The sequence below is a fragment of the Mirounga angustirostris genome, unplaced genomic scaffold (assembly GCF_029215605.1).
Source record: "Mirounga angustirostris isolate CCGP_5_RB_7025 unplaced genomic scaffold, mMirAng1.0.hap1 SCAF_5, whole genome shotgun sequence".
In the NCBI taxonomy this organism is placed as follows: domain Eukaryota; kingdom Metazoa; phylum Chordata; class Mammalia; order Carnivora; family Phocidae; genus Mirounga; species Mirounga angustirostris.
In genome coordinates this window covers 155,389,570-155,411,884 of record NW_026991713.1, presented here as the reverse complement: position 1 = coordinate 155,411,884, position 22,315 = coordinate 155,389,570, and the positions used below count along the sequence as shown (strand labels likewise).

General features: G+C 43.5%; 1 non-coding gene across 1 annotated transcript; it reads left to right on the top strand.

Moving 5' to 3' along the window:
• The first annotated feature begins 7,693 nt into the window (after positions 1-7,693).
• On the top strand, positions 7,694-7,827 carry LOC135364627 (small nucleolar RNA SNORA31). The gene has a single exon (XR_010412071.1). It is a non-coding gene; the product is annotated as a small nucleolar RNA SNORA31 (small nucleolar RNA).
• Positions 7,828-22,315: the final 14,488 nt, after the last annotated feature.

Sequence of the window (22,315 nt, the reverse complement as noted above, 5' to 3'; positions counted from 1 at the left end):
ATGATCTGTCCAGTGCTGAGAGTGGAGTATTGAGGTCTCCTACTATTAAGGTATTCTTACAATATGACTCTTTATTTTGGTTAACAGTTGGCTTATGTAGGTGGCTGCTCCCATGTTGGGGGCGTATATATTTACAATTGTTAGATCTTCTTGTTGGATAGACCCTTTAAGAATGATATAGTGTCCTTCTATGTCTCTAACTACAGACTTTAGTTTAAAATCTGCTTTGTCTAAGAATTGCTACCCCAGCTTTCTTTTGAGGTCTGCTGGCATGGAAGGTGGATCTCCATCCCTTCACTTTCAGTCTGGATGTATCTTTAGGTTCAAAATGAGTCTCTTGTAGGCAGCATATGGATGGGTCCTGTCTTTTTATCTAATCTGCAACCCTGTGCTGTTTTATGGGAGCATTTAGGCCATTCATGTTGAGAGTGATTATTGAAAGATATGAATTAATTGTCATCATGTTGCCTGTGAAGACTGTTTTTATAGATTGTCCCTGTAAATTTCTGTTGTAGATCACTCTTGGGGTCTTTCTCCTTTTATAGAACCCCCCTTAATATTTCTTGCAGGGCCGGCTTAATGGTCACATATTCTTTCAGTTTCTGCTGGTCTTGGAAGCTCTGCACCTCTCCACCCATTCTAAATGACAGCCTTGCCAGATAAAGTATTCTTGGCTGCATGTTCTTCTCATTTAGTACCCTGAATATATCATGCCAGCCCTTTCTGGCCTCCCAGGGCTCTGTGGATAGGTCTGACATTATTCTGATGTTCCTCCCTCTTTATGTAAGGAATCTCTTCCCCCTAACTGCCTTTAAGATGGTTTCCTTGGTTCTAAGGTTTGCGACATGCTGGGGTGTTGGCCTGTTTTCCTTGATCTTGGGAGGGGTCCTCTCTGCCTCTAGGACACGAATGTTTGTTTCATTCCCCAGATTAGGGAAATTCTCAGCTATGATTTGTTCAAATACATCTCCCCGTCCCCTCTCTCTATCCACTCCCTCCGGGATTCAAATTTTGCTGACATTGGAACGCTTCATGGTGTCACTTATTTCTCTGATTCTATTTTCATGGATTCTGAGTTGTTTTTCCCTGGTCTCCTCTTTTCCCTTTTTATCTATTATATTGTCTTCCAGGTCGCTTATTCATTCTTCTGCCTCACTTACCCTAGCTGTTCGATTATCTAGATTGGATTGGATCTCATTGATAGCATTTTTAAGTTCTGCCAATTCAGCTTTCATTTCTGCCCTTAGAGACTCTATGTTGCCATTGACTGATTTCTCCATTCTAGCCATTGTCTTCACAATTGCTAGCCTGAATTCCATCTCCCACATCTTGGTTATATCTGCATTCATTTCTAAATCTACAGCATAAGTCATAATCTCTGAGTCTTCTATTTTGGGGGTTCCTCCTCCTAGTCATTCTGTTGATGGATGTTTGAGGGAATGTATAGAGTCCAAATTATTGACCAGAACCCAAGGAAGATGCACTTGTTTTCTTGGGACCTTAGGGTTGCTGGCCTCTTGTTTTCCCAGCCTGTCTTCTGGGGGAGGGCCCTGTTGCGCTGTTACTCAGGCAACCCTGTTTGGGCGGAGTTGCCCTGCCCCCCTGTGGCGGGGGATGGGCTCAGCAGGAATCAGTTTTGGGGGCTTTTGTTCTCTGGCAGCTTTCCCTGGCACCTTTCTGCGTCTCTTCCACGAGCCAGAGCAGAAGAGACTGTTTCCAACCCTCTGCCTCAGAGCAGAGAGATCGCAGTCTGTTCTTCAGTGAGGTCTCCAGGCCACACTGTCTCCGTTTCTGTCCGTGCTGCTATAAACTGCCGCACCTTGGTTGTGCGCCCCTCCGCAGGACCCCCAGTCCTGCCTCCGGGTCGGGGCACGTCTCTGCCCTTTATGCTTCTAAAACCACCAGTCGCTCCCAGTGCACCTGTGCGACCCTGCTGCTCTGGGTTTCCGCCCCGAGGGCTGCCCTAAAGTTCTTTCCCCACCACTACCGGTCTGCGAGTCTGTGCCCCATCCCCAGCACACAAGGCAGTCACTCACCAGCAGTGTAGAATCCCCACGGCCAGGCACCCTCCCGCTGCCATTTATCCTCTGATATCTGCCCACGGAATCAGGGCTTCTGGCTTCATACCTCAGAACCAACCGCCTGTGATATTCTGCTTGTAGAGATCCAGATCTTCTTACATCTCAGGCTGGTTTCGTGGGTGCTCAGAGTGGTCTGGTAGATATCCAGCTCAATTCCAGGGACCAGTTGAAATAGGGTTCCCTACGCCTCCACCATCTTTCCTTCCTCCTTGTTTTTTTTTTTTTTCAGTTTCGGGTATCATCTGATTTGCTTAGTGTATATTTCTCTGGGGTTGTTGTTGCCATTTTAGTATTTCTCTCATTCATCCATTCTTCGCTGGACAGAGGGACAAGATGGAAAAACTCACCTCAAAAAAGAGAACAAGAGGCATTACTGACTGCCAGAGATCTAATAAGTATGGACATAAGATGTTGGAACCAGAGTTCAGAATAAAGATGATAAAGATACTTGCTAGGCTTGAAAAAAACATAGAAGACACTAGAGAATCCCTTTCTGGGGAAATAAAAGAACTAAAATCTAACCAAGTCAAAATAAAAAATGCTATTAATGAGATGCAATCAAAAATGGAGACTGCTAAAATAAATGAGGCAGAAGAGAGAATTGGTTATATAAAAGACTAAACTATGGAGAATATGGAGGTGAGAAAAAGAGAGGAAAACAACTACTGGATCATGAGGGGAGAATTGGAGAGATAAGTGATGCCATAAAGTGAAACAATAATAGAATAATTGGGATCCCAGAAGAAGAGGAAAGACGGAGATGGGGGGCGGGCAGAAGGTATATTGGAGCAAATTATAGTGAAGAACCTCCCTAACATGGGGAAGGAAACAAGTATCCACGTCCAAGAGGCACAGAGAACCACCCTCAAAATTGATAAAAGTGGGTCAACACCCCAACATCCAATAGCGAAACTTGCAAACCTCAGAGACAAAGAGAAAATTCTGAAAGCAGCTCCGGATAAGAGGTGGTTCACCTACCAGGGTAGAAACAGAAGACTGGCAGCAGACCCATCCACAGAGACCTGGCAGGCCAGAAAGGATCGGCATGATATATTCATGGTGCTCAATGAGAAAAATATGCAGCCAAGAATACTTTATCCAGCAAGGCTGTCATTCAGAATAGAAGGAGAAATAAACAGCTTCTAAGACTAACGGAAACTAAAAGAACTTGTGATCACGAAAACAATCCTGCAAGAAATATTAAAGGTGATCCTATAAGCAAAGAGAGAGCCCAAAAGTAACACAAACCAGAAAGGAACAGAGACGATATACAGAAAGAGCGCTTTTATAGGTAATACAATGGCACTAAATTCATATCTTTTAATAGTTACTCTGAATGTAAATGAGATAAATGGACAATCAAAAGATACGGGGTATTGGACTAGATGAAAAAGCAAGACCCATCCATATTTTGTCTAAAGAGACTCATTTTAGATGCAAAGACACGTCCAGATTGAAATTGGGGGGTGGAATCGTGCTAATGGACATCAAAAGAAAACTGGGGTAGTAACCCTTATCAGACAAATTAGATTTTAAACCAAGGACTGTAATAAGAGCTGAGGAAGGAAGCTATATCATACTTAAAAGGGTCTATCAAACAAGAAGATCTAAAAATTGTAAATATTTATGCTGCTAACATGGGAGCTGTCAACTATATGAGCCAATTAATAAAATTAAGGAAACACATTGATAATAATACAATAATAGTAGGGGACTTTAACACCCCACTCAAAGGAATGGACATATCATCTAAGCAGAAGATCCACAAGGAAACAAGGGTTTTGAATGACACAGGGGACCAGATGGACTTCACAGATATATTCAGAACATTCCATCCTAAAGCAACAGAATACACATTTCTCTTCAGTGCACATAGAACGTTCTCCAGAATAGATCACATACTGGGTCACAAATCAGGTCTCAACTGGTACCAAAAGATTGGGATTATTCCTTGCATACTCTCAGACCCCAGTGCTTTCAAATTGGAACTCAATCACAAGAGGAAATCTGGAAGAACTCAAATACATGGAGGCTAAAGAGCATCCTACTAAAGAATGAATGCATCAACCAAGAAATTAAAGAAGTATTTAAAAAATTCATGGAAACGAATGAAAATTAAACCACAACAGTTCAAAACCTTTGGGATGCAGCAAAGGTGGGCCTAAGAGGGAAGCATATAGCATTACAAGCCTTTCACAAGAAATAAGTCTCAATTACACAACGTATCCTTACTCTTAAAGGAGCTGGAGAATGAGAAACAGATAAAGCCTAAACACAGCAGGTGTAGAGAATTAATAAAGATCAGAGCAGAAATCAAGGAAATAAAAACCAAAATAACTGTAGAACAGATCAATGAAACTTGGACCTGGTTCTTTTAAAAGAATTAATAAGATTGATAAATCCCTGCCCAAACTTATCAAAAAGAAAAAAGAAAGGAGCCAAATAAATAAAATCATGAATGAAAGAGAGGAGATCACAACCAACATCAAAGAAATACAAACAATTATAAGAACTTATTCTGAGCTACTATATGCCAACAAATCAGGCAATCTGGAAGAAATGGATGCATTCCTAGAGACGTCTAATCCACCAAAACTGAAACAGGAAGAAAGAGAAAACCTGAACAGACCCATAACCAGCTAGCAAATTGAAGCAGTCATCAAAAATCTCCCAACAAACTAGAGTCCAGGACCAGAGGTTTTGCAGAGTAATTCTACCAAACATTTAAAGAAGAGATTATACCTGTTCTTCCGAAGCTGTTTCAAAAAACGGAAATGGGAGGAACACTTCCGAACTCTTTCTATGAGGCCAGCATTACCTGCTCCCCAAACCGACAAAGACCCCACCAGGAAGGAGAATTACAGACCAATATCCCTGATGAACATGGATGCAAAAATTCTCACCAAGATACTAGCCAGTAGGATCCAACAGTCCATTAAAAGGATTATTCACCACAACCAAGTGGGATTTATTCCTGGGCTGCAAGGGTGATTCAGTATCTGCAAATCAATCCATGTGGTACACTACCTAAAGAAAAGAAAAGACAAGAACCATATGACCCACTCAATAGATGCTGAAAAAGCACTTGACAAAGAATAGCATCCTTTCTTGATTGAAACTCTTTACAGGGTAGGCATAGAAGGAACATACCTCAATATCATAAAAGCCATCTATGAAAAGCCTACAGTGAATATCATTCTCAGTGGGGAAAAACTGAGAGCTCTTTCCCTAAGGACAGGAACATGACAGGGATGTCCACTATCACCACAGTTGTTCAACATAGTACGAGAAGTCCTAGCCTCAGCAATCAGATAACAAAAAGAAATAAAAGGCATCTGAATCAGCAAAGAAGAAGGCAAACTCTCACTCTCTGCAGATGGCATGATATTCTATGTTGAAAACCCAAAAGACTCCACCCCAAAACTGCTAGAACTCATACAGGAATTCAGCAATGTGGCAGGATATAAAATCAATGCACAGAAATCAGCTGCTTTTCTATGTAATGAGAGAGAAGAAAGGCGAAATTAAGGAGTCGATCCCATTTACAATTGCACTCAAAACTGTAATACACCTTGGAATAAACCTAACTAAAGAGCCCAAAGGATCTGTCCTCAGAAAACTATAGAAGACTCATGAAAGAAATTGAGGAAGACACAAAGAAATGAAAAAACATTTCATTCTCATGGATTGGAAGAAAAAATATTGTTAAAATGTCTACACTACCAAAGCAACCTATATATTCAATGCAATCCCTATCAAAATACCATCAACAGTTATCACAGACCTGGAAGAAATAACCCTATCATGTGTACAGAACCAGAAAAGACCCCAAAAAGCCAAAGGGATGTTGAAAAAGAAAACCAAAGCTGGTGGCATCACAATTCCGGACTTCAAGCTGTATTACAAAGCTGTAGTCATCAAGAACGTATGGTACTGACACAAAAACAGACACCTGGATCAATGGAACAGAATAGAGAGCCCAGAAATGGACCCTCAGCTCTATGGTCAACTAATCTTTGACAAAGCAGGAAAGAATATCCAGTGGAAAAAAGTCTCTTCAACAAACGGTGTTGGGAAAATTGGACAGCCACAAGCAGAAGAATGAAAATGGACCATTTCCTTACACCATACTCAAAATGGATGAAAGACCTAAATGTGAGACAGGAATCCATCAAAATCCTAGAGGAGAACAAAGGCAGTAACCTCTGTGACCTCGACCGCAGCACCTTCTTGCTAGATATCTCTCCAAAGGCAAGGGAAACAAAGGCAAAAATGAACTATTGGGACTTCTTCAAGATAAAAAGCTTTTGCACAGCAAAGGAAACAGTCGACAATACCAAACAACCAACAGAATGGGAGAAGATACTTGGAGATGACCTATCAGATAAAGGACTGGTAACCAAGATCTATAAAGATCTTATCAAACTCAACACCTAAAGAACAAACGATCCAGTCAAGAAGTGGGCAGAAGACATGAACAGACATTTCTCCTAAGAAGACATACAAATGGCCCACAGATACATGAAAAAATGCTCCACATCACTTGGCATCAGGGAAATAGAATTCAAAAGCACAATGAGATACCACCTCACACCAGTCAGAGTGGATAAAATTAACAAGACAGGACATGACAGATGTTGGTGAGGATGCAGAGAAAGGGGAACCCTCTTACACTGTTGGTGGGAAAGCAAGCTGGTGCAGACACTCTGGAAAACAGTATGGAGGTTCCTCAAAAGTTGTAAAAAGAGCTAATTTATGATCCAGTAATTGCACTACTGGGTATTTACCCCACAGATACAAATGTAGTGATCCGAAGGGGCATCTGTACCCCAATGTTTATAGCAGCAATGTCCACAATAACCAAACTATGGAAAGAGCCCAGATGTCCATCAACAGATGAATGGATAAGGAAGATGTGATATATATACACAATGGAATACTACTCAGGCATCAAAAAATGAAATCTTGCCATTTGCAATGAGCTGGATGGAACTAAAGGGTATTATTCTAAGTGAAATAAGTCAATCAGAGAAAGACAATTATCATATGATCTCACTAGTATGTGGAATTAAACAAAACAGAGGGTCATAGGGGAAGAGAGGGAAAAATAAAAGAACATGAAACCAGAGAGGGAGACAAACCATAAGGACTCTTAATCATAGGAAACAAACGGAGCATTACTGGAGGGGACGACGGTGGAGGGATGTGGTAACTGGGTGATGGCATTAAGGAGGGGATGTGATGTAATTGCCATTGGGTATTATATAAGACTGATATCACTGACCTCTACCTCTGAAACTGATACTATATTATATGCTAATTAACTGAATTTAAATTTTGAAAAAAACTAAAAAACTAAAACTAAAATAAAATGTACTGCTTACTGTGATGAATGTTTTGAAAATCGTGTGGCAGTTGTTGATTTGAATTTCTTTTTCAATTTTGAAAGATGACAAATAGCCCTCAGGGCACCTTGGTGGTTCAGTTGCTTAAGATCAGGATCATGGTATCGAGCCCTGTGTTGGGGTCCATGCTCATCAGAGTCTTACCTGAGCTTCTCTCTCTCCCTGTCTTTCCCTCTCCTCTCTCTCTCTCTCAAAAATAAATAAATAATGCATCCGTTTGACAGACCTGGAGCAGTTCCTGTCTGCTGCTAAGGTTTCCACTAGAGATGCAAGAAAAAAGTGTCCTCACACTTTCTGTCTGTCTCATTATGGCAGTCCAGATTGAATGGGGGAGTACAGGGAAAAACCAAAAGAATTTCTGCAACTCAGAAGTAACCTTGTCAACAATGAAATCTTGTTTTACTCCAAAAAAAAAAAAAATCTTCAAAAAAAGAAAGGAAGATTACATATAAACTTCTTGGATATTTCTAGGCACTTGTCTGATATTTTTTCTTTAGGTTGACATGCCAGCCATGGATTCCTTTTGGTTTTCTGCCACAGGAAAGAAACTTTCACTATTTTCAGATGACATGAGACTATACATAGAAAACCCTAAAGACTCTACCAAATAACTACTAGAAGTGATCGATAAATTCAATAAAGTTTTAGATACAAAATTCATACACAGAAATCTGTTGCGTTTCTATACTCTCCTAATGAAGTTGTAGAAAGAGAAACTAAGAACACAGTCCTGTTTACAATTACACCAAAACATTTAAAACACCTAGCAAAAAACTTAACCAAGGAGGTGAAACACCTGTACTCTGAAAGCTGTCCAACACTGGTGAAAGAAATTGAAGACGACAGAAACAAATCCATGAACAAATTTGAGGTCGTGGCTGGGCCACCAAGGTGTCCAGGTCTGTCTGTCCACATGCTTCCCAGGAGTGGCTGGTAACTGCACTGCTGTAGTCAAGGTCAGCCTGAGCAGCCTTTGACAATGGGATTGCCATGCCCTGTGAGCAGGGTCTGGGCCGAATGATGGCAGGAGAGAGGGGGAGACAGGAGAGGTGGTTCCCTGTGGTCTTGGACAGGGCTGCACAGAGCAGAAGGCCTGAGGGCCTGCGGAGAGATAGGGAAAGAGACTGTCAGGGAGAGAGACACTGAGTGAGTGGTGGGGGGATTGGGCAAGTCCTAGAAAGTGAGAGGAACAAAGAGAGAGACACAGGGTAGAGAGAAGCAGAGACAAAGAGGAATTTCAAGGATGAAAAGAGGTTGCTGGTCTAGGTGTATGGAAGTGGACCGTGGACCAGGGTGGAGGAGGTCGATGTGTAGGTGCTTTGAGCATTGGGACCCGAGAAGGTGGGAAAGCAGGTGATCAGATTTCCCTGAGCCCAAAGCTCCCACCTTCCTAGGGCTGAGCTTTGCAGAGGCCGTTTCACTTGGGAAGATGGGCACACGTCCTTTTGCATGGACTTGTGGGGCCGAGCCTCAGGATCTGTCATGGAGAGAGATGGCTTGGCTGGACCTGAGCATGCTCTGTCCCTCCAGCTGAGGGGCCATGGCTTTGAGCATTGTAGGGATTCCCAGTGCGGCCAGGAGAGGGCGCCCGCGCACCTCCACCGGGACGCGGAGGTTTCTCTGCGTTTGCTGACCCAGGGCATCTCAGAGCAGGAAGGACTTCTGTAGCAGCCCAAGGATCCAGCCCGACTCTGGCTGCCCCAGGATAGAGAGCCAGGGCTGTGGTTCCAGTAGGTTCTGCCACCACCCTGTGGGAGACCCTGGGGGCTTTGCAGCAACTTGGTGCCTCCTGACGTGCCACAGACAAGCTGCTTTGTTGGGTGAGTGCTGAGGAGGGGGCTCTGGGTGTCTTCCCAGGACATGCTGGTAGGTGAGCAGCACAGTCGCTTGCATTTCCTGAGCTGTTCCCCTGGTTCATTCCTCCCTTTCCCTGAGGGTATTTCAACAAGACGTATTTTACTCAGGGATCCGTGGATTGAGGGGTCCTGCAATGTCACATCAGAGATGCTGTGGTGGTTTTGTTACAGCTGGAACCAGAGCCCCAGGTAAAAGCACAGAGTGTCCTCCACTTAAACATGCTTTTACTGGAAATGACAAGATTTCGGGTTTTTTGATGGCTGCATAACATTCCATTGTATATATGTACCACAGCTTCTTTATCCATTCATCTGTTCCTGGATATCTTGGCCCTTTCCCTAGTTTGGCTATTGTGGACATTGCTGTTATGAACACTGGGGTGCAGGTACCCCTTCAGATCACTACATTTGCATCTTTGAGGTAAATACCTAGTAGTGCAATTGCTGGGTCATAGGGTAGCTGAAGTTTTAATTTTTTGAGCAACATACCATTTTCCAGAGTGCCTGCCCCAGTTTGTATTCCCACCAACAGTGTAAGAGGGTTCCCCTTTCTCCACATCCTCTCCAACACGTGCTCTTTCCAGCCTTGTTCATTTGAGCTATTCTGACTGGTGTGAGATCGTAGCTCATTGCGCTTTTGATTTGTATGTCCCTGATGCCAAGCGATGTGGAGAATTTTTTCATGTGTCTGTTGACCATATGGATGTCTTCTTTGGAGAAATGTCTGTTCATATGTTCTGCCCATTTCTTGACTGGATTCCGTGCTTTTTGGGTTTTGAGTTTCATAAGTTCTTTATACATCTTTGATACCAGCCCTTTTTAAAAATTTTTATTTATTTATTTGACACGGTGAGAGACAGCGAGCGAGGGAACACAAGCGGGGGTGGGTGGGAGAGGGAGAAGCAGGCATCCGGCTCAGCAGGGAGCCCGATGAGGGGCTCAATCCCAGGACCGCAGGATCATGACCTGCACTGAAGGCAGACGCTTAACGACTGAGCCACCCCAGCGTCCCAATACTAGCCCTTAAAAAAAATTTTTTTTTATTATGTTCAGTTAGCCAACATAGAGTACATCATTAGTTTTTGATGTAGTGTTCAACAATTTATTAGTTGCATATATTAACCAAGTGCTCATCACAACATGTGCCCTCCTTAATACCCATCACCCGGCTACCGCATTCCTCCACCCCCCCTCCTTTCTGTAACCCTCAGCTTGTTTCCCGGAGTCCAAAGTCTCTTATGCTTTGTTGCCCCCTCTAATTTCTTCCCCTTCAGTTTTCCCTCCCTTCCCCTGCAGTCCTCTGTGCTATTCCTTATGTCCCACATATGAGTGAAAAACCACACGATAATTGTCTTTCTCTGCTTGGCTTCTTTCACTTACCATACTAGCCCTTTATCAGATATGTCATTTGCAAAGATCTTTTCCCATTCTGTAAGTTGACTTTTAGGTTTGTTGACTGTTTGCTTTGTTGTACAGAAGCTTTTGGTCTTGAGGAAGTCCCAGTAGTTCATTTTTGCTTTTGTTTCCCTTGCCTTTGGAGATGTGTCTAGGAAGGAGTTGCTGTGGCTGAGGTTGAAGAGGTTGCTGCCTCTGTTCTCCTCTAGGATTTTGATATATCCCTGTCTCCACTGGAGGTCTTTCATCCAGACTCTTAACTCTAGAGAACAAAGTGATGGTTCCCAGAAGGGAGGTGGTTGGGGCATGGGTGAAATCGGTGATGGGGATTAAGGAGTGCACTTGTCCTGATGAGCCCTGGATAATGCATGGAAGTGTTGAATCACTCCATTGTATACCAGAAACTAATAGAACACTGTGTGTTAACTCTAGTGGAAGTAAAAGAAAAAGAGTAGGCTAACTGTGTTATGCATATGGAAATGCTCAATACTGTCTTTCCTATTTGATTTTATTGATAAATATAAACCTATTACAAAGTGAAAAGCTTATTAGTAATCATTGCTTTTTATTTTTTAACACATAATGTTGCATAGTTAGTCCTACCATTACTTACTAGTAATTGACACATATTCTGTTCTATTGTTTCATTTAAATAATAGAATTTATGTTACAGAAATTGAGTAATACGCAACAATATAGAAATCACTGAATGATCTATTTTACATAGTTTATGTTCAGATAAAACATCTATAACATGTATTCTATCATAATGTAGTTGTCTAATCTATTATGGGTGTGTCATCACTTGGTGCTCTATAAAGTTGGTGCCTACCATTCTGGTGGCTAATTAATATTCATGGAGAGAAAAATCATGATTACAATAATAGAAATATTAATGCCAACAAGGGCTCTATAGAGGTTATTGGAGGGGATAAAAGATAGTTGATATGGGGGCGCCTGGGTGGCTCAGTTGGTTTAGCGTCAGACTCTTGACTTTGGCTCAGGTCATGATCTCAGAGTCCTGAGACTAAGCCCCAAATCAGGCTCCACACTGAGCATAGAGTCTGCTTAAGATTCTCCCTCTCCCTCTAGCCTTCCCTACCCATTCACACTCTTCTCTCTCACTTTTTCTCTTTCTCTCAAAAAAAAAATTATATATATATATATAGTTGATTTCAAGACACACAGTTAATTGTTAATGTTTATAGGAAGGAAACATGATTAGATTTTTTTTATTTTGTCACTAATGCAACATACTATCAATTGCTGTTAAGCTTGGAAAACTGCACTTGGTTAACACTGATTTCAAGGTTAGTGAGCACTCTTAAGCTTCAGGTCCCATGCCTCCTGAGACTCCAGGGAATGGGAATTTTTTTCCTGGAGGAGGAAAGTGTTCACTATTTTGCAGTCAAGGTATAGACTTTAGGTAGTCCTCCATCCCTTGTTAAAGGGGTATGTCTTTGTCCTTGGCAAGTTTTGAAGAGTGCTTATTAGAAAAGTTGCTTGAATTGAAACTTCTAGACTCAAATAGTGGAGTTCGGGTTCACATGGGACAGAAGTTGTTATTTAGGAAGTATCAGTGTTGGGACTGTAAGTGATAATAAAGGTAAGGAACCATGCCAGTCATTTTGCATATGACGTGGAGCACTGCACTAATTTCTCAATGTTTCAGATCCCAGGGGTCATGATATTGAATATACACATGTGAGGAGAGGGTTGGTGCCCTGCTGTCATCACTGGCACCCCCCGTCCTGCACACACAGTGACTGCCTACTGCAGTTGCTGGCAGCTCTTTGCCTGAGGGTGTCCATTGGCTTCCTAATGGCTTCTTTAGCTGGGGCAGTGAGCTCTTCTGCCAGGTAATTCATGTCCACGAGAGCAGCACTCATTCCATGCAGGTCTTTTCATACATGGGCGGGATGACTCAGGGCTGTTCTGCACAGTCTTCTGGACGTTCCCAGTAGACGGAGAGTTGCCCACAGCCGTGACCTCTAAACTAATACCGCCTTGTGTGTTGGCTCGACTCCTTCACGTCTTAGCTCCTGTCATTGCTTCCTGAAGACCCTTCCAGAGAAACTACTTATACCACATCCTTGTCTTAGAGTCACTTTCTGAGGGACCCAACCACTCCTAACTCCTGGTGCTGCCAAGAATCGTGGGTATTGTCCCTCTGTGCCCCAGGAGAGAATCTGCTTTTAAAAGACACACGTTCTTGGGAGATCTCAAAGCTGGGTCATGAGAATCAACTTACATTTTCCCCTTGTGTGTGAAAACTTAAAAGCCACACATACAAGGTGGTGGACTGACATAGATCATAGTGAGATTATTCAACTTGTCACACAAAGTGGAATGCTCAGGCTGGAAGGAGACATTTGTTGTAGGATCATTATCAGTGGCACTATTATTGAGCTCAAATACCCTAGCCTTTGAAGGTTCTTCTTTGACTCCTGTTTTGTCCATAAGGGTACTGTGTGGCTATATGCCCACCCTAGATACATCCCCAGTCCTTATCTTTGTCTCCAGTCCTAGACTCACTGTCATCCAACCCCACCTCCCCTGTTCTCACTTTCTGTGTCACGTCCTCCTTTTCTGCTCCCCAAGGTTTCCCACGATCCATCTTGGCTCCAGACTCCCACCCTTCAGCTGTCAGAGGTTCCTTGGGTCCTCCATCTCCCCTGATCCCCTCTGATTAGTAGGAGGGGATGTGAGTATGACTGAAGGTCCTGCTCTGCCTTTACTTAAGTCCTGGGACTGCACGAGGGAATGGGCCCCAGTCTGGAGTCCTGGATTGCCTGGATATTGATCTATGGCAAAGAAGTAATTGAATTCAACACAATTACGTTGAACTCTAGGCTTTTGCCAGGCACTGGGAAGAGCACCAGCATATTTTGGGAGGGGTGGTGGTCGGGAGACACACCCAGTGCTTAGGCCTTGCCCTGAGAAATGGTCCAGTTATAAAGACAGTAGCTAAAAAAATGCGAGGCAAGGAAAGGTAAGGAATAGGATGTCAGGCTTATTGAGTGCTTTATGTCAGGTGTGCGTCAGAAATCATTCTGCTCTCAGGCGACAGTGCCCTACAGTAGAAAAATCTCATTGTCACCCCCATTTTGGAGATGAGCATGCTGAGGCTCAGAGAAAGGCACACAGCTAGTGAGTGAGGGAGCTAAGATTCCAACCAACGGAGAGCCTTCCCTTCTACCCAAGACTCTGAGCTTTTATAGAGCTACATGCCACTTGATTCTTTCTGGTGAAGGGAGCAAAGGGGTATTTAAATCCTAATAGAGCACTGGGTGTTATACGAAAACAATGGATCACCATATCAAAACTAATGTTGTATTGTAATGTGACTAATATAATAAAATTTAAAAAAATAAAAATTAATAAATCCTAATAGAACTCAAAACATTTGCATGGAGAAGAGAAAACAGAATAAAAGCAGGCCCACCCAGGAAAGAGTAGATTCAGAGTGCCTGTCTTGGGGGAAGACTCAGCATTGTCCTCAGGCCAGTGGCTTCTTACTCCACCTCTGATGAGGTTACTTATCAACCAGAACCTTTGTCAGACCCATCAGGTTGTTCCCCAAACTTACTGGACTCTGGTGTAGACCAAGAGATTTTTTTATCAAGCAGATGTGAATCCTTTCTCAGGCTCTGGTTTTCCGTGCCTGAACTTCTGAGGACCGAGAATGAGGACCTCTTCATGTGAAAAGGATGCAGGAACCAGCTTGAAAGGGTCACCACTGTCCAAATCAAGACAACCTGCAGATCAAAATGAATCATGGCAGGAATAGTTTCCTAATACTGAATGATAATCCATGAGTCTAGAGTTCTACTTAAGAAAAGCTTTTAAAATCGGGATTGGAGAGAAGGGAAAGATCTCTACAAAAGTTCGCTCAGAAATAGATAGAAGTAGACAGTGGAAAGAAGAAATCACATTTTAAAAAAAAACATCATTGTAACAATTCAGCCACCAATTATCAGTAGATGCTAACTACGGTCTTTGGGTGAAATAATGTTGGGGCACAAGATATGGACTGTGGCAACCACAGTGAACTTAACACAACTTGCTCTTTGTGAAACTAGACTGTTTCCATGTGGCTCATGAGGCAGGATCAAAGTGAAGGGCATAATATCAGATAGTAATAGATTGTTTAAAAAGAAGAAAAAAAATAGAGAAGTCTGAACAAATAGAACGCACATCATGAGATGGTAAATGTAAAGCCAAAGAGAAAACAGTCCCATTGAATGTGAATGGACAAAAAGATCCAGATAAAAATCTACAACTTTCTAAACCAGCCAACCTACCAACAAGTGTAAACTTTTGCGGCGCATGGGTGGCTCAGTCAGTTAAGCGTCTGCCTTCAGCTCAGGTCATGATCCCAGGGACCTGGGATTGAGCCCCATATCGGGCTCCTTGCTTAGCAGGGAGTGGGCTTCTCCCTCTCCCTCTGCCCCTCCCCCCACTCATGCTTTTTCTCTCTCTGCTCTCTCTTTCAAGTAAATAAATGAAATCTTCAAAAAAAACCTGCAAGAAAAATAAAATCCTCGAGTCACAAATTTTCACATCCCTCTCTCAGCAGCTGATAATAAGCAGCCCCCAAATCAGTAAGGATGCAGGAAATTTAGACAGTTAAACCATCTGAATGTAGAAATAGATACATAATTGTATAAAGTACCTGTCATATAGAAGGAGATACAAAATAAATACATAAAATGTATGTATAATTATACATTTAGATATTAGATATGTTAAAAAATAAAACTAATATATTCTCCACTTATGTAAAATGAACATAGTGCTACAGAAATATGTATATATTACTACATACATTTATACACAGAAATCCATAGGTTATTTTACCAAACAGATAGAGGAAAGTCATTATTTTTAAGGACATATCATATGTTTATAGAATTTAACCACGAATTGGACATAAAGCAAGTCTCAATATATTTCAGAAGAGCAAAACCCACAAAGGATGTTCTTTGATCATAATTGCAAATGTGCTAGATCATTGGACAAATGATAACTAACATTTCCACCTATGTTTGGTAATTGAATAGCCTTTTGAACAAAAGTATAAAAGGAAAGCTCAAAGGAAAAATCAGTGCGAACTGATTGAAAATGATACTGAATATATGGCATTAAAATAGACCTCTTTCTGTCCTAGGAATTTGCCTTTGGATAGAAAGATTTATGGTGTTCAAATCATCCCATATTAACGGAGAAGGTGTTACACCTTAAACATCTCTAGAAATGCCACTTATCTCTGTCACCTCACTAGGTGTCAGTATGGGGTTTAAATTATGCACATAAATGAAATAATGCCAAGCTGAATCTCATGCTTGATCTGTGTGGGATCTCCATGATGCTTATTAATTTTATTAATTTTTTAAATTTTATTTTATTATGTTAGTCACCATACTATACATCATTAGTTTGTGATGTAGTGATCCACGATTCATTGTTTTTGTATAACACCCAGTGCTCCATGCAGTATGTGCTCTCCTTAATACCCATCACTGGGCTAACCCATACCCCCAACCCCACCCCTCTGAAACCCTCAGTTTGTTTCCTGGAGCCCATAGTCTCTCATGGTTCATCTCTCCCTCCAATTCCCCCCCCTTCATTTTTCCCTTCCTTCTCCTAATGTCCTCCATGCTATTCCTTATGTTCCACAACAAAGTGAAACCATATGGTAATTGACTTTCTCTGCTTGACTTATTTCACTTAGCATAATCTCCTCCAGTCCCATCCATGTTGATGTAAAAGTTGGGTATTCATCCTTTCTGATGGCTGAGTACTATTCCATTGTATATATGGACCACATCTTCTTTATCCATTCATCTGTTGAAGGGCATCTCAGCTCTTTCCAGAGTTTGACTTTTGTGGACATTGCTGCTATGAACATTGGGGTACATATGGCCCCTCTTTTCACTACCGCTGTGTCTTTGGGGTAAATACCCAGTAGTGCAATTGCTGGGTCATAGGATAGCTCTATTTTTAACTTTTTGAGGCACCTCCATACTGTTTTACAAAGTGACTGTACCAACTTGCATTCCCACCAACAGTGTAAGAGGGTTCCCCTTTCTCCACAACCTCTCCAACATTTGTTATTTCTTGCCTTGTCAATGTTTGCCATTCTAACTGGTGTAAGGTGGTATCTCAATGTGGTTTTGATTTGAATTTCCCTGGTGGATCATGATGATCAACATTTTTTCATATGTCTGTCAGCCATTTGTATGTCTTCTTCGGAGCAGTGTCTGTTCATGTCTTCTGCCCATTTTTTGACTTGATTATTTGTTTTTTGGGTGTTGAGTTTGAGAAGTTCTTTATAAATCTTGGATACCAGCCCTTTATCTGTAGTGTCATTTGCAAATATCTTCTCCCATTCTGTGGGTTGCCTCTCTCTTTTGTTGACTGTTTCCTTTGCTGTCCAGAAGCTTTTTATCTTGATGAAGTCCCAAAGGTTCATTTTTGCTTTTGTTTCACTAGCCTCTGGAGATGTATCTTGAAAGATGTTGCTGTGGCTGATGTTGAGGTGGTTACTGCCTATGTTCTCCTCTAGAATTTTGATGGATTCCTATGTCACGAGGTCTTTCATTAAGTCTTCTCAACAGCCTTGCCAGACTCTGTCCAACTTCATGCTCCCTGCGGGGCAGTGGGGGTGGTGGGGGTGGCAGTGGGGAGGAAGATGGTGGAGGAGTAGGGGACCCTATTCCGACTGGTCCCGAGAATTGAGCTGGATACCTACCAGACCACTCTGAACACCCACGAAATCAGCCTGAGATGTAAGAAGATAGATCTGGATCTCTACAAACAGAATATCACAGGAGGTTCATTTAGAGGTAAGAAGCGGGGAACCAGGTTTCAAGGTACGAAGCGGGGAACCATGATTCCATGGGCAAATAAACAGATAAACAGAAGGGGGAGGGGGTCTGGCTGTGGGGATCCTACACCGCAGGTGAGCAATAGCCTCGCGCGCTGGGGACGGGGCACAGACTCGCAGACCAGTAGCGGCACAGAAAGGACTTTAGGGCAGGCCCCGGATGGAAACCCAGAACAGCGGGGCCACATGTGCAAACTGGGGGTGGCTGGTGGTTTTAGAAGCACAAAGGGCAGAGGTGTGCCCTGACCTGGAGACGAGGACTGGGAATGCTGCTGAGGGGCGCACAACCCAGGACTGCCGTTTATAGCAGGGACGGAAACGGAGATGGTGTGGCCTGGAGAGCTCACTGAAGAACAGGCTGTGATCTCTCTGCTCTGAGGCAGAGGGTTGGAAATGGGCTCTTCTGCTCTCTCAGAAGAGACGCGGAAAGCCGCCGGTGAAAAAAAGCCCCCAGAAAACGGTTTTCACTGAGCCCATCCCCCGCCACAGGTGGGCAGGGCAACTCTGCCCAAACAGGGCTGCCTGAGTAACAGGTGGGACACCCCTCCCCCAGAAGACAGGCCGGGAAAACAAGAGGCCAGCAACCCTAAGTCCCTAGAAAACAGGTGCATCTTGCTTGGGTTGTGGTCAATAATTTGGACTCTGCACATTCCCTCAACCACCCGTCAACAGAATGACTAGGAGGAGGAACCCCCAAAATAGGAAAGACTCAGAGATTATGACTTAGGATGCCACCGATATACAAATGGATTCAGCTATAACCAAGATGTGGAAGATGGAATTCAGGCTAGCAATTATGAAGACTAGAATGGAGAAATCAATTAATGGCACCATAGAGTCTCTAAGGGCAAAAATGAAAGCTGAATTGGCAGAACTTAAAAATGCTATCAATGAGATCCAATCTAATCTAGATAATCTAACAGCTAGGGTAAGAGAGGTAGAAGAATGAATCAGTGACCTGGAAGACCATTTAATGGCTAATTTTAATTCATAAAGTTCATAAGTTTCTCTCTCAAGTGACTCCTGGACAACACCCAGGGAGTGTGGCACCACCAGGAACCTGAGAGAGGGTGAGGAAGAATCAGAGGGAGATAGGGCTAGAGAGAAGAAGGACAAAGAGGAATTGCAAGGAGGAAAGGGAGAGGTGGTCCAGGTGTGTGGAGGGGGAACCATGGGCCAGGGAGGCCCTCCTGTAACGGGGGGGGCTTGCTCAAGTTCCAAAACCAGGCGCCAGGTCCTGCAGCCTGGAACTGGCACAGATGCATTGCTGATCTTGACCCAAAGTATTCAAGAATAAGGTCTGTATTCTCCCTCTGGAGCTAGCAATGCACAGCAGGATGGGGGGTTGCTATCCTCATGTCCACTGTGGATCCTGATGCAGGATGGTAGGTGGACAGTTTCCAACCCCAAGCATTCGGGGCACCTGGGTGGCTCAGTCTTTAAGCGTCTGCCTTTGGCTCTGGTCATGATCCCAGGGTGCTAGGATCAAACCCCGCATCGGGATCCCTGCTCAGTGGGAAGCCTACTTCTCCCTCTCCCACTCCTCCTGCCTGTGTTCCCCCTCTCGCTGTCTCTCTCTCTGTGTCAAAAAAAATCTTAAAAGAAACAAAAACCAAACAAACAAAACCCAAGCATTCTCTTACATCCAAGCAGAAACGTCATACTTCACCAAGCTTCTTCCAGTTGTGACCAGATGGCAATTAGTATTTGAAGGTAAAATTGGTTCTTTACCAGACTGATGGAAACGATTTCATCCATCTTCCATGTCTAAATCACTTTTCATTGAAAATATTATCTCAGGAGACATGCAGTAATTCATAAGGCATGTGTAGCTCCCTCTAGGTTTGCATTTGGACCCTGTCACCTATGTATCCCCAAACACTTGATTGGCAAAGTTGAAACTACGCTGTCACGATCAAGATCATGGTGCTAGATGATGTCTTACATAAATGGAATTTCATATATCCTGACCTGACCAGAAATTATTCTTTTATTAAGAGGAAGAAGGAAAGAAAAAATAGTGTAATGGGTGTCAGTTTTTTATTTACTACGAACATTTTGGTGGGTAAACACAATTATGTTACTTTGCATTATGTCAATTTGCAGTCTGTATTTTGGAGGGGAGTGGTGCAAGCACTACAAATTACCTAATGACATTGACAAAATTGGTTTCATTCTTCATTGAGGCAGAAAGGAGAAGGAAAAGATTTCTTTGTGTCTGAGGCTCTGTCACAAAGACCTGTCCCAGTCTAGAGAACAGGCTTGGTGGGACCCGAGCACCCTCAGTGCCTGCAGCTGAGCAGCCATGGCTTTGAGAATTGCAGGGATTCCCAGGGCAGCCGGCAGAGGGCGCGCGCGCATCGCCCCCCGGAGGGGGTGGTTTCCCTGCGTGCCCAGCAAAGGCCAGAGGGCAGAGGGTGTGCCCTGGCCAAGGCTTTGTCTGAGCCAGGGTGCCTCAGGGCAGGAAAGGCTTCTGCCGCCCCCTGAGGACCCAGCGCCCCTCCGAGAGCCAGGGCTGCGTTGCCAGTAAGTTCTGCAGCTGCCCTGGGGAGAACCTGGGCCCTTTGTAGCAACTTGATGCCTCCTGAGGTGCGACAGAGAAGCTGCCTTGTTGGCTGAGTGCTGAAGAGGGGGCTCTGGGCGGCTTCCCAGGCCCTGCTGGTAGGTGAGCAGCACAGTCGCTTGCATTTTCTGATCTGTTCCCCTGGTTCATTCCTCCTTTTCCCTGAGGGTATTTGAACAAGACCTATTTTACCCAGGGATCCTTGGATTGAGGGGTCCCACGATGCCACATCAGAAATGCTGTGGTGGTTTGTTACAGATGCAGCTTGTTTCTGGGGAGAAATCCTGACCCAAATTCAGAAGAAGGGGAGCCGCATTCAGTTGGGAGAGGAATACAGGCACTGCTGACTCTCAGGACCTTCTAGAAGGAGGAGCTGGGATCCCACTTCCCAGGTTCTGCTGGAACCAGAGCCCCAGGTAAAAACACAAACTGCCCTCCAGTTTGTAACCTTAAAGGGAGAAACTCTCAGGGAATTATCAGCAAATGTCGGGTTTCTTTGGAAGGAAAGAGACTTGAATGTAGGACAGAGAAGCTGTGATTCAACCGTAGGCACATTGGGGAATATCAGAGAGGCTCAGTGTTTTCAGGAGGAAAGGGGGCAATTTAGAAGGCTGTTAAGAACTAAAAGTCCATTGGAGGCATCTGGGAGTTAAAGAGTTGTGGCTTCTCATGGGTGAGTCCTGTTGGAGGAGGTGGGTGGGGGGTGGGGGGGTGGGGATGGAGAGATGAGAATAGAGTTCTGCTAGCGGGAATAATGGAGTATCCATGTGTCAGGTCAAGTCCATGTCTTCCTGTTGGGTCCCCAGTTTATTTGGAGTGGTAGTGTGTTAGAGCTCCCCCTGCCCAAACCTCCTGCCTCTGTTTTGTGACATTTCCTGTTATGACTTACCACATTTCCCCCTTCTGAGCAAGATTTGCCTTGATGAGCAAAATAAGTCAGAGAAGGACAAATACTATATGATTTCCGTCATTTGTGGACTTTATGAAATAAAACATATGAGCAAAGAGAAGAAAAAAGAGGCTAACCAAGAAACAGACTCTTAACTATAGAAAAGAAACTGATGGTTTTCAGAGGGGAGGTGGTTGGGGGGATAGGTTCAGTAGGTGGTGGGGATTAAGTCATGCAGTTGTGATGAAAGCCAGGTTTGCCTGGAAGTGTTGAGTCACTAGATTGTACACCTGAAATGAATATAACACCGTATATTAACTAATTGTAATTTAAATAAAAACTTAAAGAAGTTTCCTTGGAGGAATTTCTGACCAACAGCCAAGTTCTTTGGATTTAGTGGTTTTGCGTTTCAGTGCCAGCAAAAGGCCTTTTTCTGGTTGGCATGGCTCCTCTCGGAGGGAACGTGCATCGCAGTTGTAAACGACTTAAGTGACACTTGAGGCGAAGGGAGAAACTCAGGTCCCTGGGTGGCTCAGTTGGTTGGGCCACTGCCTTCGGCTCAGGTCATGATCCTGGAGTCCCACGATTGAGTCCCGCATCAGACTCCGAGCAGGGAGTCTGCTTCTCCCTCTGACCCTCCCCCTTCTCATGCTCTCTCTCTCATTCTCTCTCTCAATTAAATAAAATCTTTAAAAAAAAAAAAAGGGAGAAAATCTCACATACTTCCTGTGTGATGTCTGTGTCTGCTCAAGATTGAGACCAGTGAGCCAGCATCACCTCACTGGGGACAGTGTTTGTACAAAGGATTGAGCGACAGCAAGTACAGAACCAAAGCCACAGGACAATTCCAACCCATATATCGGTTCTAAACCAGGACCCTAGGTCTTTAAGTAGCCAACTGAAATCTCCATTGGCACTTGTTGGACTGAAGGAAGAAAAGGGTTCTCCCTATGAAGGCAAACCCGGAGTCCTGTATGCCTCCTGGAAGTGTCCTCCCCCAGTTGGTAGGAACAAAACAGACAAATACTGCAGGAATGCACTGAATGAAATCACTGAGCACATTAGGGAACATAGAATACACTGAAGAACATGAAGTAATAGTTAGAGAACTTGTTGCAAGAATAGGAATACTTCCGGGACATTTCAAAACTATTGTTTTTTCAAAAGAACTGTTTAGAACTATATGGGTTATCAGTAGTGATCTGTTATGTTGTAAATTCAGAAACCATGCATTTGG